Source organism: Cottoperca gobio, chromosome 17 (assembly GCF_900634415.1).
Source record: "Cottoperca gobio chromosome 17, fCotGob3.1, whole genome shotgun sequence".
Taxonomy (NCBI): domain Eukaryota; kingdom Metazoa; phylum Chordata; class Actinopteri; order Perciformes; family Bovichtidae; genus Cottoperca; species Cottoperca gobio.
In genome coordinates this window covers 16,105,954-16,123,335 of record NC_041371.1, presented here as the reverse complement: position 1 = coordinate 16,123,335, position 17,382 = coordinate 16,105,954, and the positions used below count along the sequence as shown (strand labels likewise).

General features: G+C 37.5%; 1 long non-coding RNA gene across 1 annotated transcript; it reads left to right on the top strand.

Moving 5' to 3' along the window:
- Window positions 1-4,462: 4,462 nt before the first annotated feature.
- On the top strand, window positions 4,463-8,404 carry LOC115023142 (uncharacterized). The gene is made up of 3 exons (XR_003833976.1): window positions 4,463-4,590; window positions 6,110-6,174; window positions 8,230-8,404. It is a non-coding gene; the product is annotated as an uncharacterized LOC115023142 (long non-coding RNA).
- Window positions 8,405-17,382: the final 8,978 nt, after the last annotated feature.

The window sequence follows — 17,382 nt, the reverse complement described above, 5'->3', positions numbered from 1 at the left end:
TTAAAATAAAGTGCTTAATCTTAGAGAAATAAAATAAAGTAGCAGCAGCTTGAGTTTCCCTTTTTCTTTAATGGTTTCACATCTTGATTTAACTCTCAACCAATGTTAGAATAAATCAGTCTCAACACATATTAACAATTGAACAGTTTAACCCAGGCTAGCACATCCTGAGTTAAACTGTTCTCTGTGGCTGATAATGCTGACAGGTGGCCTATTTGCTTTATTTTGTCACAAATCAAAATCACATTGGGCTCTGAGTGCTTATTTTCTGTGCCCTCAGTTCAGACTTGAGTGGATATGTTTGGTCAAAAACGTTGTGCTTTGTCTCATAGTGGCGTTTCACATCACCACTTTTAATGAGCACCACGGTCTCTGAGCAGATGAGACACAGATGTTGTGCTCCCAGTGGGAAGGATGAACATGAATGAGTCTGTCCATTCTGGGTTGAAAGCTCTGTTGACTTTTCTCTACTTGGAGAGCGCCATGAGTAGATGCTTTTCTCTCCCTGTCTGCCGCTCACTCGTGTCTTCGTCAGTGTTTCTCTCCCTTTCTCAGTCTTCTCTCCCTGTATCGCTAAGTCATCTTTCCGTCTGTCTCTCGTCTCTCATCTGTCTGTATACACTTTAGAGTCGCAATGTTTGCCAGTTGGAATGCACAGATTTGATTGCCTGCATAGCATCACATGGGATGGCTTAACTCGCATGTAATTGGTCTGTGAGTTTCCTGAACCGCTAAACCAGTGCCGTAAAAACGAGTGCGGTGATTCTCTAGTTCACTCCTCTCCTTTCCTCCCCTCTGTTTGTGTGTGTAGGTGTGTGCGAAGCGCCGCCCTTTGAGATACAGAGCGGAGCGAATGTGAATGCGCAAAGCTAAAAAAATATCCGGGTCCGTATAGGTCGGCGTCTGGGCATACCTGTCAACATTGGAATTTCAAAATAAGAGAAATTCTTTGGCGGACTCCGCCCATATTATACCCATGTAATGTAAATGTAAACACATAAGGGACGGGTATATACATTCAGGAAATACATGTTTATTTAAAGTAAGCCCTATGTATTACTTGTACAGACATGTTTATAAAATGTATGTATTTTATTTATTAGTTATTATCATCAATGTATTTGATGATGGATGAGTTGTGTGGCTTTTGTTTCCCCCGACGAGGACTTCCTTGCGATGTCAGAGTCGGGAAACATGTCCGCGACACTGCGACTGAAATCATCGCAGAAGCTGAAGGCTACATTATTTTTAACGCAAAGCATCGACATCTTTCCTTCAGCTTTGGTCACTTGGTCTGCCTCCATCACAGTTCTTGTCACAAATGAAGTCATAGACAGTGAATGTTTTTGTGCCTCTTGGGCGTGCTTGTGCTTGTGCTTGGATGATTATTCATGCTGGTGAACATCGCTTTTTTCCGCCGTGTGCGATGCTAACATCTGAATGGCACACTTTACAAAAAGCATGAGTTTGCCCGACTCTGCTTTTTTATTCAATAAGGGAAGGTCTCCTCTCATTTGGCAGGTACTTGCATAAAGTTTTAACTTTTTTGGAAGGTACAACTGCATCTCCATCTATCTCCCGTTCACTGTGACTCAACCATCTCTTTTCGTCTTCTTCTGTGTTATTGTTCCTGTTTTCTTCTTCTGTGTGTTTTCTGGCGGATAACGTTTTTCAGCTCATGTCATAATACTGCCACCTGCTCTATCGGAGGCCACTGTACACTTTTTAAAATTAGGCATTGAAAGGTTACAAATACGGGATGATTACGGGGGAAATTTTAAACAGGAGGAAAACGGGATAGAAGGAAAAATACGGGATAATCCCGGGAAAAACGGGAGGGTTGACAGGTATGCGTCTGGGTCCGGACTCGGACCGCGGTCCGCCTGTTAGTGTTCCGTGTTGTAGATAATCAACCTATTCTCCTTTTGTACAGTTATCTTTGGATTCTCAAAATGTTAGGACAAACAGTACAGAGAGCAAGAAGATAGCAACAGGAAATAACTCTTACAGGTATTCTTTCAGCACTAGGAGTGGAACCGGTTTAGCCAAAGAGAGAGTATAAAGAGCACTGCCAAGAGGTGAGGTTGTTAGACAAACATTGACAATGCAAATTAAGGTAAGCCATTTACATTTTATGTATATTGCCTTTGCCTATATTGTAATTGCCTAGGATAGGCTGCTTCAATGGAAATTCTATGTTGACAATGATGATGTGAAAGTGTCCTCTTACAGCTTATATACAAAAAACTATATTTACATCCAGCAGATGTAAGTACAGATGTAACTAGTTGCATCTACTAATGGGGCATTAGGGAGTGTTCAGTTGATAGGGTGGTGCATGTGAATTCTCCTGACGATGAATCCTAGGTCTGAATGATATGTCAACACATGCATGAACAACACAGGTTCCATTAGTCAACCAGCCAGTTTCAGTCAAACCAGAACAACTAACTGGGTTGGTTCAGCGTGAGAAGGGGTTAAAGGATTCTAGAAGCAAGTTAAAACAAATCTCTCCTCATTTTCATGCAGACATGGGACCAAATGGAGTGGACTATGAATGTGGATACTACAGTTCTTTGTATTTGAGAGGGGATCGCTCTCGGTTGCTTGAAGTTCGCCTCAGCACTCAACTGCATCTTTCATGAAATCATCCTGAATCCCGTCAATGCTCCAAAGCATTGACTTGATGCTGCGAAAGTGACAATGCAAAAGTTAAAAGTTAACACAACTGAGGGAGCAGCAACATTACAAAGTTGACTCTGTTGAAGTGAAAGATGATGGTCACCACAACTCATCATCCCAGGTAAGGTGCAATTCTTTTGTGACTTTTAGTAGATCGTTTTTATTTCTTAAGAGGTGTATTTTCCTTAAATTTTAGTTAGAGTCACTTATATTAAGGAATTGACCATTTATTGCAAATGATTATAGAGTTAAATTTGTGGCAAAAAAAGGCAAAGATTTTTTTGCCTTTAATGACAGAGAGAGAAGTGTAGATTGTGAAAGGGGAAGAGAGAGAAGGGGAAGGACATACAGCAAATGGCCATGGGTCGGACTTGAACCACGGTGGCAATGACTCAGCCTTTGTATATGAGTCACCTGTGCTACTGGGTGAGCTACCGGCACACTTGCCCTGAAAGAATTTGATCAGGAATGACGATGCGAGGAACACATAATGGTTCAGAATCATAGATGGTTGTTAACATGCATGGACATTAGAGCTTTGCATAACTGCAAACGTATAAATGCCACCTGGTACACTTGTAGGACACTGTCAATACAGTCTAACAATGATATCAGTGATTCTAAATGAGTTTCACTTCCCTGCCAGAAGTAACGCAAAAGTTTCATTTATTTAGTACATTGACAAACCTGATCTTAAAGTTGTATATTGTTCATCCAATTCAACCCACAAACTGAAAAAGAAACTGAATTGAATTTAGTTTTGTGAACGCCAGGAGAGGCTTTGTCTTGCGTTATCCTGCGTTGTCTCCACGCTGTCTCGCGTTGTCTCGCGTTGTAGATAGAGCAGCAGTGACGTATTGACGTTGGTCGGCAAAAGAAGATAGTCCACTGACGTCTTAAAGACCTAGTTGTACAACCACTAAAATGGTAAGGTTATTGGTGTTATCTAATTGTTTAAAATGTGTGTCCATGCCTATACTTACTGACACGATAGCAGTAAAGTAAACATGTTCTTTATTTTAGCTTATTAGCATAGCATGTTAGCATAGCCTTTTTATTGGTGAGCGATGAAAGCGGCATGAATCTATTCTTTTTATGACTGCTCTTAAATTAAGAAACTGGCTTTTCTAGTTAGACTACAGTCAATGAGGACAATGTATTTTATTTGCACGGTACATTACATTGGCGAGATGTCTCTCTATTGTCATTTTTCCGTCGTGTCAAATGGAGACTGGATTCCAAAATGGTGGAATTTAAGATCATATTTACGTTAAAGAAATCAAGCAACATCACTCTCAAGCCTAAACCAGGAGCTTTTATTTAGCAGTCATCGTGGAACAATGGGTTTTATACTATTGTATTACCCAGTAGGCCTACGTTTTTAACTGTTGGTTTTCTAATAAGATTGTTTCTCTTTATCTCTTCTTGAGTTATTGTAAAAATTGGCTCATCAATTTGTCAGGCAGAGTTTAGGAAGTTAAATGTTAATGTCAAACAACAAACTTTCTAATATACAGTATCATTGTCCCGCTATTTTACACTCAGGTTCATATCATCCAACTGGGGGAGTTGTCTCTTTCAGTGAGGATAAGTATTTCTCTCTTCTGACCCACATGTTGTACTCCAACATTTCTATTACATGCAAACACACACACACACACACACACACACACACACACACACACACACACACACACACACACACACACTCACAAATTATAAACATATTTGACATTGCAGACTTTACATTTAACTCTGAAATATTGGTTATTTTGAATTAAGACTAAATAAATGTATTATCCTGCTCCCTGTTTATTATCATTCCTTTCCTAGGTCCAGTGTGAGACCGACCCTACTGGTTTGAATGGAGTTGTGGTGTATGATGATCAAACTTATGATCTAACTTATGTAAGTACATACATATTAAAATGAACATTGACTGTACCTTCCATTATTTGTTTTTCAATTGCTCAGAGCATTTGTACCCAACCTTTTTGACTTGTGACCCCTAAACATAAAGATATGTGTACTTCTGAACCCTTGTCACTGCTAAAATGTCATACTAAAAAAGAAATACTCTTATTTTAAAGGCGTTTTACTCAAGTAACAATAAATGTTGTGTAAAAATTGCATTAAATGTCAACGACCAACATGCGCCCTTATGTCCAAACCAACAATAAGTTCCATTTCTCTAGATGACATTTTGCAGCCTGTGCAAACAACTGATTATCAATTATCACTGTATAACTTTAAAATAATTAACTAGAAAAGAGACAAAATTCAGACAATATATAAAAAATGGCAGACAATAAATAAAAAGTATACAGACAACACGGAGGATGCAACAAATATTATTAAGCCACATAAATTAAACAACCTGCCACTACTTATAGAGTCAACAGCAGAATAAAACATCACCAAAAAAGACAACGCAGAGCTGTACAATATAACAATTATTTATTTTCCTATTATGTGTTTCACAATTGCTCAGAGCAGGAAGGTCATACTTAAGTAAAAGTACTGTTACTTCAAGTATATTTTAGTCAAGAAAAAGCACTTGTTCAATAAACAACTTTGATCAAACTAAAAAGGCAGATAAAATGTACTCTGAGGTAGCATTACTGCGTTACGCTACTCATTTAGCATTGTGTGGTGGTCTTTCAGAATCAGAATCAGAAATCCTTTATTTGTCCCACAACGGGGAAATTGACCTTTTTACAGCAAAATAACATATGAAGTAAAGTGGCGAGTACACAATAGTTAAATAGAATGAAATAGAATAAAAATAATATAAGTACAAAGTGGTTGATAAAAAGTTGTAAAAGTGAATATTGCACATGGCAGTGATAATTGCACAAATTATAAAAAGTGAATATTGCACATTAGTGTGCTCTCGCCAGCTGGTGTATTGAATCAGTGTTTAATTAAAGCAGATGCAACCTTTTTAAACTATGCCAAGATACTACAATTTTAACCATAATAGTACCTCATAATGATTTGATCCTTAATTTGACTGCATTGTTGTGCATTTATGTACTGTTTACCGCTTTTCCACACCCGTCACATCGGCCTGACACTCGGCCAGGGAACGCACACATTGAACAGTAACTTTTCCACTGACACACCAGAAACTTATTCTCTGCTGCATCTGCTCATTTGGCTTTTGTTCCATTCTCATAAAGACTTTGTCAAGTGACTTCTACTCTGTAATAGGTGTGACTTGAAATACAGTGAACTACATTACTTGGGGTTAAAAGTATTTAAGTAAAATTACTGATTTTCTTTTATATATATATACAAAAGGTACACAAAAAGTGTATATACAAAAATTATCAATAATTCACAAGAAAAAGGCAAAATAGTACAGGAACATCTGAAAATGAATTGGGTTTTTTTCTGACCCCTTTGTCCCTTTTGTGGTGCTTAGGTTAAGAACAACCAGCGGAGGAGTCGGGCCTCTTCTGTAGACAACTCAAGCACGCCCGTCGCCAGGTAACTGCAGCATAAGAGTTCATACTTTAAAGTGTAGAGTCTTTGCTCCAGAGCGCTCACATGTCTAATTATTAGAGACTGCATTTTAGTACAAAGAACCAAGTGGTTTATTTTATCCCATTGAAAAGCCAAAGTCAGTGTTATTTAATGTACCCCAAGGTTCGGTATCACAAAGAGATTTCAGACTGGGTTATAGTGTGAGAAAAAGTTAATGCACGAGAGAGTACCAAAACTAAACTTTACCTTATTTTACTTTATGTTTTGTGACAGTGCTCATGTAGGTAATTTTGGGAGCCAATGTATTTTGTTATTTATGTATAAGGACTTGATTCATAAGGTGATAAGAGGATATATAATGAATTCCAGGCCACTTATGATCACATACAGAGATTCTACATTGATGTGGCTATATAGATATCCTTTGTGAATACACTGTATTATGGGAAGTTACTAAGCAATATAAATAATTGTCTTCAAACTCAGTAAAATGACAATATGCACAGTACAACTGAGTTAAAGCTGTACCATCATATTTATACCAGTTGCTGATGAGTTTTTATACTTTATGAAGAGTAGACACACTAAACAAAACGATATGAGCACATAGCACATCACTTCATCACAACCTCTAATCATCTGGCACATTAGTTACTGATGTGTGCTGGATGAATATGAGAAGCAGAAGGATAATTAAGTGGACCAGTTTAAAAATGAATACTGCATAACTCTCACCTGCTGCTACCTCCAGTTAATAATGTACAGCCTGAATACATTCTGCAACACATTAGGTGAGGGTTTTTTTTGTTGCACTTCATTTTTATGCATTAATATGCAAAGAATGTCAATATTTTTGGGATGTTCATTTATTCAGCCGTAAAAAAAGACCAAAGGTGGATAGAAGTAAAGATAAGGAAAGTGTATTACTCACTGATAACTCCTCATCATCTATCTGATATTTATATCTGTCTTTTTATTAATATTTTGGATGGAGCAGTGGAAAAGCGCAGTGCAGACAAATTGATGAGTGGAGCTGCTATCAGTGTGATAACGTTTCAGAAATGCTAATCACTTAAATTGCTCAAAGTCTTGAGGAAGTTTCACTTCTACCTCAAGACCATATTGTGTGACGTGGATAGCAAAGTGCGGCGCCTAATTGTTCTTGCAAACATAAATCAAGCCATAAGGAAATAAAATGAACAGGAAAAAAATAACCAGAGTTCGTTTTCAGGGTTTAAAAACCTTATTTGACCACCATATATGATTATAAATATATTGTGTATAATCAACGTTTCAATTAATTAAAGAATTCTTCTCATCAATCTGAAGCAGCAAGATTTGCATAGAGATGACCAAATGCATCCTAAAAGAGTCACTTTATCAGTGAATTAGCCTGAAACAGCATCTTTTAAACATAATAATGATAATGCAGCTATTACGTTTATTTTGAAGTCATTGTACTTTACTTGAGTATGTTCATTGTGTGCTAAAGAAATACTTTTTATTTTACCCAACAGTGAATATAAGAGTACTTACTTGTAATACAAACACAATTGCTTAATTTGTATTTGTAATACATTTCTGCAGTGGTATTGCTGGCTAAATTCCCCCCACACATGGATGGTGGTGGCAATAATAGAATACATGCTGGTTTCTTAATTAAAGTGAATTAGTAATAACAATCATACATCAATAATACCCTAATTTTACGCATGATCAATGATGATGAATATACAGGAATAGAAATGCATGGCAATAATAGCATATTTTCAATATTTTTGAGAACCCCCAAAATGCTATTTTACCTCAGTGTGACTATTGTTCATCTCTCGCCAACGTAATTGTGAAAATGTGTGAAAGAAAATGGGTTGTTAAAACAAAGGAGAGGTGTTGTATTTTCTACTGAAAACCAATGCAAGTCAACTTCCGTTTCTACTGTCCAAAGCATTTACACATGATCGATCAGGAGATGATGACTGAAGTCTGTTCACTTGCTATTTTGCCAAAATGATGTTCTAACTAATGATGTCCTGTTTTGTGTCTCTCTTGTGTGTTCAGGTGGAGTCAGAACGGCCCATGGGTGGTGATAGCACTCGCTGCTGTGATGCTGTTGTTAGTGTATTTGTATTTGTATTCACTAACCACTATACTTTCATAGATGTATACTGCATCATAACGCAGACTGTACTAACTCTTGATTGAAATATCTTGACTTTCTTCATTGACTAGTTGCTAACTCTGTGTGTAGGTCGGAGCTGGACCGGTAGTGTTCTGCCCTTACAGCGCGTATCCCTATGCGTAGCTAGTGTGAAGTAAATAAACTCCTGATTGTATTGTGTCACATTTAATGATTATCACATGTACTCGTACACCTCAATCAAAATGCATTATTGCACATGTATTTCTGCACAAATGTATAATGAGCACTATATTAGTTATGAATGTGAAGCACTGTAGGTTCTCTTCAAAGAGTTTCAGGTCTACCTCCATCTCGTCACAACAAGACTGCCCACCAAGGGGCATAACCGCGCCAACATGGACCAATGAGGGACGACGACACCCTTCTGTAGAGAATAGCAAAATGTTTATGATGTTTTTGTACCACTTTCACTTTTACCAACAGACAGCTAACTGGCTCTTTATTGATTCGGACTGTGGACTTGGTGTGTGAAAGTGTCCTCGGCTGAGGGTATTTTTGAAATGCTGTCATCATCACTTTAAATAAATAAGTATCTTGATCAACTAGAAGTTTACTGGATTCATTTGAAAGACAATCACAGCGCCCTTTGGGCTTCAAAACCCAACACTAGACAGTTAGCTAACATTCAAAAGTCCTCCAATAAAGATGCAAGGTTTGCTTTCTTGACTTTACTGTTCTTCTTTTAGTTTGTAGAAAGACAAATAGACTCCAAGGCTCAAGCATCACAGACACTAACACAGTTTACATGGCGTCTTTGCTCCACGTGTTGATCTCCATGCTTCGTTTACAAAGATCCTGCAAAGCAGAGAGCGGTCACTCTGACACGCCCCCAGCAAACCAACAAACCAAGGAGCACTCACTCTGAGCCAAAAAACATGTCCCAAATCTATAAACATAGAAATAGGCAGCACAGGTAGTGTACAGTGGATTTATAAGGACCCAAGCACCTTTGAAGAGCTGGTGCCTGTGCCCAGTTGGCTCATTCAGTTCAGTAACTGATATTCTATAACTGTTCATTCAGTAGCATTTTGTTCAAAGATAGTGTCTCTAAGGTGTGCTAAACGTAGCACATTACTTTATTTTTGCCATTAAATTGGGAGTTGCTAATCTCACTTCCAAGGTGCATTTTGGTGGCACACATTGTGGAAATGTTTGTTCTATTGAGATAATAAATGCTTGAATCATACTGAGGTTGTACCAGTTCAATACTGTTACATGATATATATTTTTATTAGGAAAGAAAAGTTCCAAAGATGTAAAATACTGGGGAGAGCATTGCTTCTTTTTAAAAGTGAAACATAAGGTTTAGCCCCCATCCCTAATTTTCTCTAAAGTCTCTAAAATACGGTATATATTATGTGGTTTTATTATGAATCCTTAATTATTACTCATAAAAGTGTACTCCAAATAGTTTTAACATTGATCCCTGTTAATAATAAAAGTGTCAGGAGGGTAAGAAGATGATTTAAAATAAAAAAGATTGAGTGACACTACCCTGGGATGTCAGGGCTAATTTTAATATAAACTGGGATTTCATGCTGGAGAAAATCCTTGATACCGATCTTTGTTCTGGACAATGTATCATTAGTTGAGTCCTGGGGTGATAATTGCAAATCGTTAGAGCTCCCCCGATGACACTGATCCTGTCCAGAGAGGACAGAGGGAGCGGATGCTGGCAGGTGCCTGGACTGAGCACAGAACACTGAAAAGAGTTGAAAGTGGCAACATGAGAAAGGCTACAAACTGGACTCTTCCCTGAAGGTAAATGATCAGTGGCTCTGTGTTGTGTTTGGTGTGTTGTTGAAAAAGAGGGGATTTCACCTTTAGCCTGTTAGTTTGCTATTTCATTGCCATCTCAAGGGCACATGCACAGTTACTGGCTGATAGAGACAGCTCCACATAACTCTAAGCAGGGTTTGAATATGTTGTAAGAGTTCTCAATAGAAAAGTGACAAAATAAAGTACACTCAGAACAGCGATCTACAAAAGAATGCTTGACTTCTGAGTGTGCTTTTGATCTTAACTGTACTCATACAATGCAATGCTCACTACTTGAATACATTCAAACTAATTATAAATGATGGTAGAAATAGCGCCAGGATCACCTAAAAAAACCTTTCTTGTTAGTACAGAGTTTCAACAGTGACCGGCCACTTTTTAAACTGCTCTTATTCCAGAAATGTATTCCCCATTCATTCTCTCAATTGACATTTCAATAAAAGAGTAATAAGCATGGAACAAATCCAACAAACATGTGTTTCAGGGAAAACTAAAATTGGAAAATGGTGAAAAAAAGGCAAAGGTACAAGGCTGGGTACATCATTATTTTAAGAGTGAAGGAACTACCCATCCCATAAAGCATTGCAAATGGTGTCTCGCCTCCTCCTGAAAAACATTTAAACTAAACATTGTCAATATAAAATCAAGACAGATATTTCTTGCATCAAATGTTTTGAGAAACACATTTTAGTAAACTATTTTCGTAACACAAGAGAAAGTTTCCAAAACGAGCCGCCATGTTGGTCCTGTTTGAAATCCTGGAGCAGACCCTGGAGCAGACATCGTGGACACTTACCCTAACTAGCAGTTCACAGGTGCAGTAAACATTTCCATGTTAACTTCAGGATTGTGGGTAGTGTAGTACATCTCCATGGCATTGCAAATAAAACAAGTTTTTCTTAAAACAAGGTTGATAACATACGGACCTGAGCCTTCTACTGTAGCATCGTTTCACAATCTCATAGCTTGTGCTAATTCTACTTTGGAGGGTTACAAAATTATAATCAAAATCCTCGATTCAGAATATGAATGGGATTTTCACAACGGGAAACTCACTATTGAGCACTATGAAACCAGTATGAGCAGCACGTCAGCAGGTGCAACATGTCAAAACATTAAAGAAAACCTACATGGAGATTTGCACCCTGTACCTGATATTTTAAAGCTGCTGCACACAACACACTGCTCACCTACGTGTGTACTTTAATAACCCGAGCTTGATTCCATAAAATCTTCCAACGCTCTTTTGGCAGCATAAGAGAACATTTTCTTCTTTTTGTGGGCGGTGAAGATGCAGCCTAGCAAGATCCTCCTTTATCCTTCACACAGGCTAGAAATGCTTCACTTCACCATTATTACTTTCTGTTGAGTCTAGGGTGAGCTGTGTGAAGAGCTGAAGATAGTACATGACCGAGCTGTGGGTTGCACCCACGGCTGCATATTTCCATTGCTGCTCAAGGTGTGTTCAAATGTTTTAGGTTTTTTTTACTTTATGAAAAATCTTCATTGGAAACAGCCTGCTGACTGACTTTGTGGTCTATAGTCCATATTTTCAATCAGCCTTACGATTTCAAATTGAGGCTGTACTGTATCAGCATCCATTAGACAGACATTACACTAATGTGATTCAATTATTCATCAAAAGACCTTCAGGTGTAGAAGTGTGGAGCTGGAGAACGCAGGAACAGATGTTGGATCAGTGTACAATAGATACAGCGTCAGCAGGTAGAGTGAGGTCAGACAGGATTAGCTTTTCCTAGAGTACTGATGAAGCTTCAGGGGCGTGTACATTTCTCTGTCTTTAATGTTATATCTTTTCAATTTTTCACTTATTTTCTTGCAGACAGCTCTGTTTTGACATTATCTACAAAGATCCACAGCAGCCACGCATGCTGTGTGCGGCTTTAGCAGGGTCAACTATACATACATGAGGAAAAATCAGACTGCAGAGATCACAAACTACCACACCAATGTATGGCGATTGCAGGAAGTGGCCTGTTTTGCGTTTTACACAAAATAAAAATTATTCTTATTTAAATGACTGCTTAACAGTGACTGTGCCAGCATCGTGACAGCATTGGCACCACATACTTTTTAAGACGAGATTAGCCATTGCTTGGCCACAGTCTGCAGCCCTCAGCCTCCACAGTGGCTTTGTGAAAACAGCACTATAAGAACAACTATAAGAACAATGTGATATTCGTAGGAGTGATGTCCACTGCAGCTGTAATCCAAAAAGACTGTTCAAACATATTTGACTTAATCAGGAGAAAGAGCATACAGAGCTGTAATAAGAGAAGCAGGAAGGGGGAGCAGCCAAAGTAAAACACAAACAGATTTCACAGATTAATTCCTTCCAGAGTCTGTGGGAGGATTTATGTGGAGAATGTATGCTTTTAATGTTGGACATGTCTATAGTTTGGTATTTCTCTTGCACAAATGTAAACATTGTTTAAGCGCATTAAGTGGAAAGGAGTGACAGTCAGTATGTTTTCACTTAAGCAACCAGGTTACAGTCAGCTTTATGCAATAGTCCAATTTATGAATTGACAAATAAATGAAAGAAACACTGTGACGGCTCAGCAGTGGGATGAAAGTAAAGATCACATCCGTGTACTTAAAATAATTCCATCCAAGGTAAACTCAATCAAAACTAAGTAACCTAAACTGAGACTTATTGTAAAAACTGACACTCTGTAGCCTTTTTTAAGTCAAAATAAGTCATAAATCACTGAACATTTGCTTTAATCAGGAACATTTGCACTGTGAGGCAACACACACATACACACACACACACACACACACACACACACACACACACACACACACACACACACACACACACACACACACACACACACACACACACACACAGAATGTAGCCTTTTCTTTCACAAATGAAGTAAGCCATGCTTTCAGAAAGAAGGTCGGGGTAGGGGAGATATCATGGACCTCATGTTTGCATGGATTTCAGGTAACCATGCAAACATGTTATCCAAACAGCACAACTGTTGCAATGACCGTGACAAGAACCAATTAATAGTCAAATAAAGATAATACAGTAATGGTACATACTAATTCCAAAAAGCATATTTGATGTTAAGTTCATCTTTTATTTTATTCTAAAGTTCACCTTTAGAAGTTGAACTGCACTTTGTATGACTCAATCAAACCTAAAGTCCAAACTGTCCAAACCTCAGCATTACTGTCTTTGTGGTGAATAATACATAAAAAACATTTTAGTTAGATATATTTGTATAATATCAGTAACATGGCATGCTATTAATTTAGGAGAAATAAAACAAATTACTTCAATAAATACCGAAACTATTGGATGATTTCATTCAGTGTAAGCAGTGTATGCAGGAGAGCAACAGCCTCACAAAAGTAAAACATTAATGCATCTGCCAAAGGCAAAATAAGAACACTTCTAGCCAACTACTTGTTTTATTCCTTTTTTTACAGAACACCAAACTTTTGAAACAGTAAAAGAGTATTTTTAAGTGATCTCCATCTGTCCAAATGTATTCGGCAGTGCAACAACAGATACAGGCTGTGGGCACTCAACTCAATAATCAAAGAAATATAGAGAGTAAGAAATGAAAAAAACAACGGAAAACATGAAAAGAGCCCGCGCAATGAACGACTGCCGCAACCCGGGATTCACCTTTATTTGAAGTATTTTCATTCTTAGAAGGTAATAGTTTAACTGCCAGTCAAAATAGCTGAGATATATACAGTAATTACACAGATGAAGGACTATAGCCAAGTTCAGCAGATGTACACACAGCATTTCAGGACTGCAGCCAGTTAACACTCACCTCCAAAATTAATTTTAATTGATTATTTTAAATGGTATGATAGCAGCATGGCATGTTATTGGGGAAGTAAAAGTAACAATAAAAAGCTGAAATAGCTTAATTATATGTGGTGCTATCAACTCAGAAATCTTCTTATTAATTTATTAAGGAGACAACGATCTAGAATGTTTCACCGCAGGCAGAAATTATTTGATCGGTTAGATCTTGGCCACAGTTAGTAAGTTATGTAACTGGGAAGGAGTCAAAGTGTAGATGCTTTTCTTTTCATTAGCATTAGTCTCATATTTCTTGATGGTGAAAGATTACTGGACAAGCTAACTAATGTACTGCTATTAATGGATAGTATTGTGGCTGTGCAACAAAATAATATGAGCTCAAAGAACACTTTACAGATTGAAAGCTTGGAAAACCTAAACCTATTTTATTGTACCTTTTATTCCTAAAGGTCAACTTTATACTTCATACTATAAAGCAGCTGTGGAGAGCAGAAACTTTAAGAATCACCCACGTTCATTCATAGATACATTCATTCTTATTTCGCCCTACTGACACTCCTTCTTCAACAAAAGGGATTTATAGAAATTATTTATTTATGCCTTAAACATTAATCTGTGATTCTGTTTTCGGCTTGGTTTCTTGGTCAGCAGGATTACAGAAAACTACTCGCCCGATTGTCATGAAACTTTGAAACAGAACAGAATTACTATCTACTATCTAAGGAAACGGCCTTGACGGAGGTCTGTGCTCTTCAATAGCCCTATCTTACTTACACGTGCTGTTGATTTATTCTGTCAAAATTAGACATAAACTACGTCCATAGAGCCGAGCGATCAATTCCAGGAGAAACATAAATTATAAAGATTAAATAATTGAAGATTAAGCCTCTTCTCGTTTTACTCAAAAAACTCACAGACATAATTTCCCTTTGAAGAAAGTATATACTACAGCGTTTGACTGCAATCAGCTGAGTTTAATATAAAACACTGACAGCTGTGGGAGTTTGTTATGACACAAGATGTTGCTGTGTCTGTAAAACTGAAGCTCTTTACAAGTGATACAGCCCAATACATATGTTATCCATGCAATCAATGTCGGCACACATGGAGCTCAATAATCGTTAGGCATGGTTTAAACCATATTTATTTTCTTAAAACAATTGGCCTCTTATTTATATCGTAAACCTCAACATCCTAATATTTATACACTATTCTGTTTTGTGTTATTACTGTAGATGGTTCCATCATACATATGTATGGGGTACATATAGTCTATCATACTGTTGCTACTTTACTCATTTATTTTAGAACTTACTGCACAATTGGCTTAAGTTTATGCATATTGCTTGACTTTTGATTTTTTAAATTGTAATTTTAGCGTCCCTTGTGTATTTTTATTTCTATTTCTAACCACCATTCATTTTTATATTTAGTTCTAATTAACTGTGCTATTTATGTCCTGATGAAACACCTAAATGTGCCCTTGGAGGTCAATAAAAGGCTCATTTTAAAATAGAAATTCAGAGTGAATTATTAAGTGCTTCAATTAAAAAAAAGAAACCCCACAAAAACTGAACAAAAATGATCAAAAGTTATGTTGCCCTTAATTAGGCAAACACATCATATCACAGAAATAGTAGTGTGCTATTCAAAGTCATTACTTGTTATCCATTCAGCATTCAGTACATCAAAGACCACTGGCTATCTTTATTATATTCACAAAACGTCCACATGTCTTCTATGTTGTCAAATATAACTTGAATGGCCCCATGATGCACTTCAATGCACTGAGCTCCACCTTGGCTGAAAATACTGCTGTTTGCCTTAAAACCAGTGGGTGACATCCTTTTTGTTAGCAAAATTACAAAATCCATTCCATTCGTTAACCTGCCACTCTCCTTCTCCATCCCGTAATAGCAGAGAGAGTGCAGGAGCAGAGGGGTTGTTTAGTAAATGATGTTAGTCGAGTCTGCCTGACTCATTGATCCATTATCTGACTGAGGTTTGTGCAAGTTAGAAGTCAATGGCCCTGACCCTATCTCTGAAATATATGTAACCTAACTGTGTTGTGTATTGATAAATACATGGCGCTGTCCATGGTGCTGAAGTAGCAGATACTGTAGATTTGTAATTGCAACTTCTCTTAGTCCTGCCATCAGTCAGTTTTATTTTGGATCTATAATATTCTCTAAACCAGCTTTTCTCAAATGCCAAATGAATAGATTATATAAAAAACAAGTAGTTTACTAGTTATTTTGTATATACAAATGTGCTCAAGCCTCAAACAGTGTCACAAAATGGATCTGTTTTTGAAAAAGTGTGTTGAATGTGGTGAAGTCCTGTCAAATAAGGGGATAAAACTATTTCATTTTTTGGAAACGCTTTTGGGCTAGTTACAGGTGAACGAAACAAACAGGGTCCTTCCTCCGATTTAAAACTACTGAAATACTGTGTAACCAACCTGAGCATCAGAGTCGACATCTTAAGACATATGCAGACCTATGCTTTTGCTAAACTCTTTATAGAAAAGTTAAATAAAGACGAACACAAACAGTTAGCCACAGAAAAAAGCTAATCCTTCAGGAGCTAACCACTATTGTCGTAACTACCTTTAAAATGATACATGTATATGTACATCAATAATTTGCTTTAAATTTACACACATTTTATTTATTTTAACGGCTAACTTTTTCAAGACACATGCATTCAGACTTCTTTGGATAATGCCAATAAGTCACCTACCCTCGTCACAAGTGCAGTGTAGCGGAAATAACTGAGAATGATTCAAATAAAAACTGTTATTATGGTGTTTCCTGTCCTGACAGCGGAGCAGGCACCGGAAGTGACTCCACAGAGGATCCCTGCAGGCAGAGCTCTCTTGTATGTCCCTTTATGGAGGGTGGACTATCCATTATTCAGAGAACAAATATAGCAAAATCGAACCTTTAGCATATTAAGTTGGGGATACGAGGGATTTCTACACTCATAAAAAGGATTAAAAGGACTGTGTAGCTGCACCATGATTCTGACAGTAAAAAGAAATGGAGTGCAGTGCTGACAGAGCAGGGAGTAAAATTACAATGTTCATTAAGCTGTCTCTAAATCCTCACTCAGCTGGGAGCAACATCTGACACGCTGGTTAATGCTACTGTACATCACACACACACACACACACACACACACACACACCACACACCTGCACACACGAACACACGCGCACACACACGGACAAAGAATACGCATGCATAACAAAGTATGGGGCATCATTCTGGCTATGTTGAGCGCCGTTATAAGACATAGATGAGAACAGCAAACGGCAAATACAAATAAAAATAAAAAGCAAGATCAGACATGTATACATAAATATGTATTACTTAATCTAATACTAGAGAGATGCAGTGTATTTATATAATTG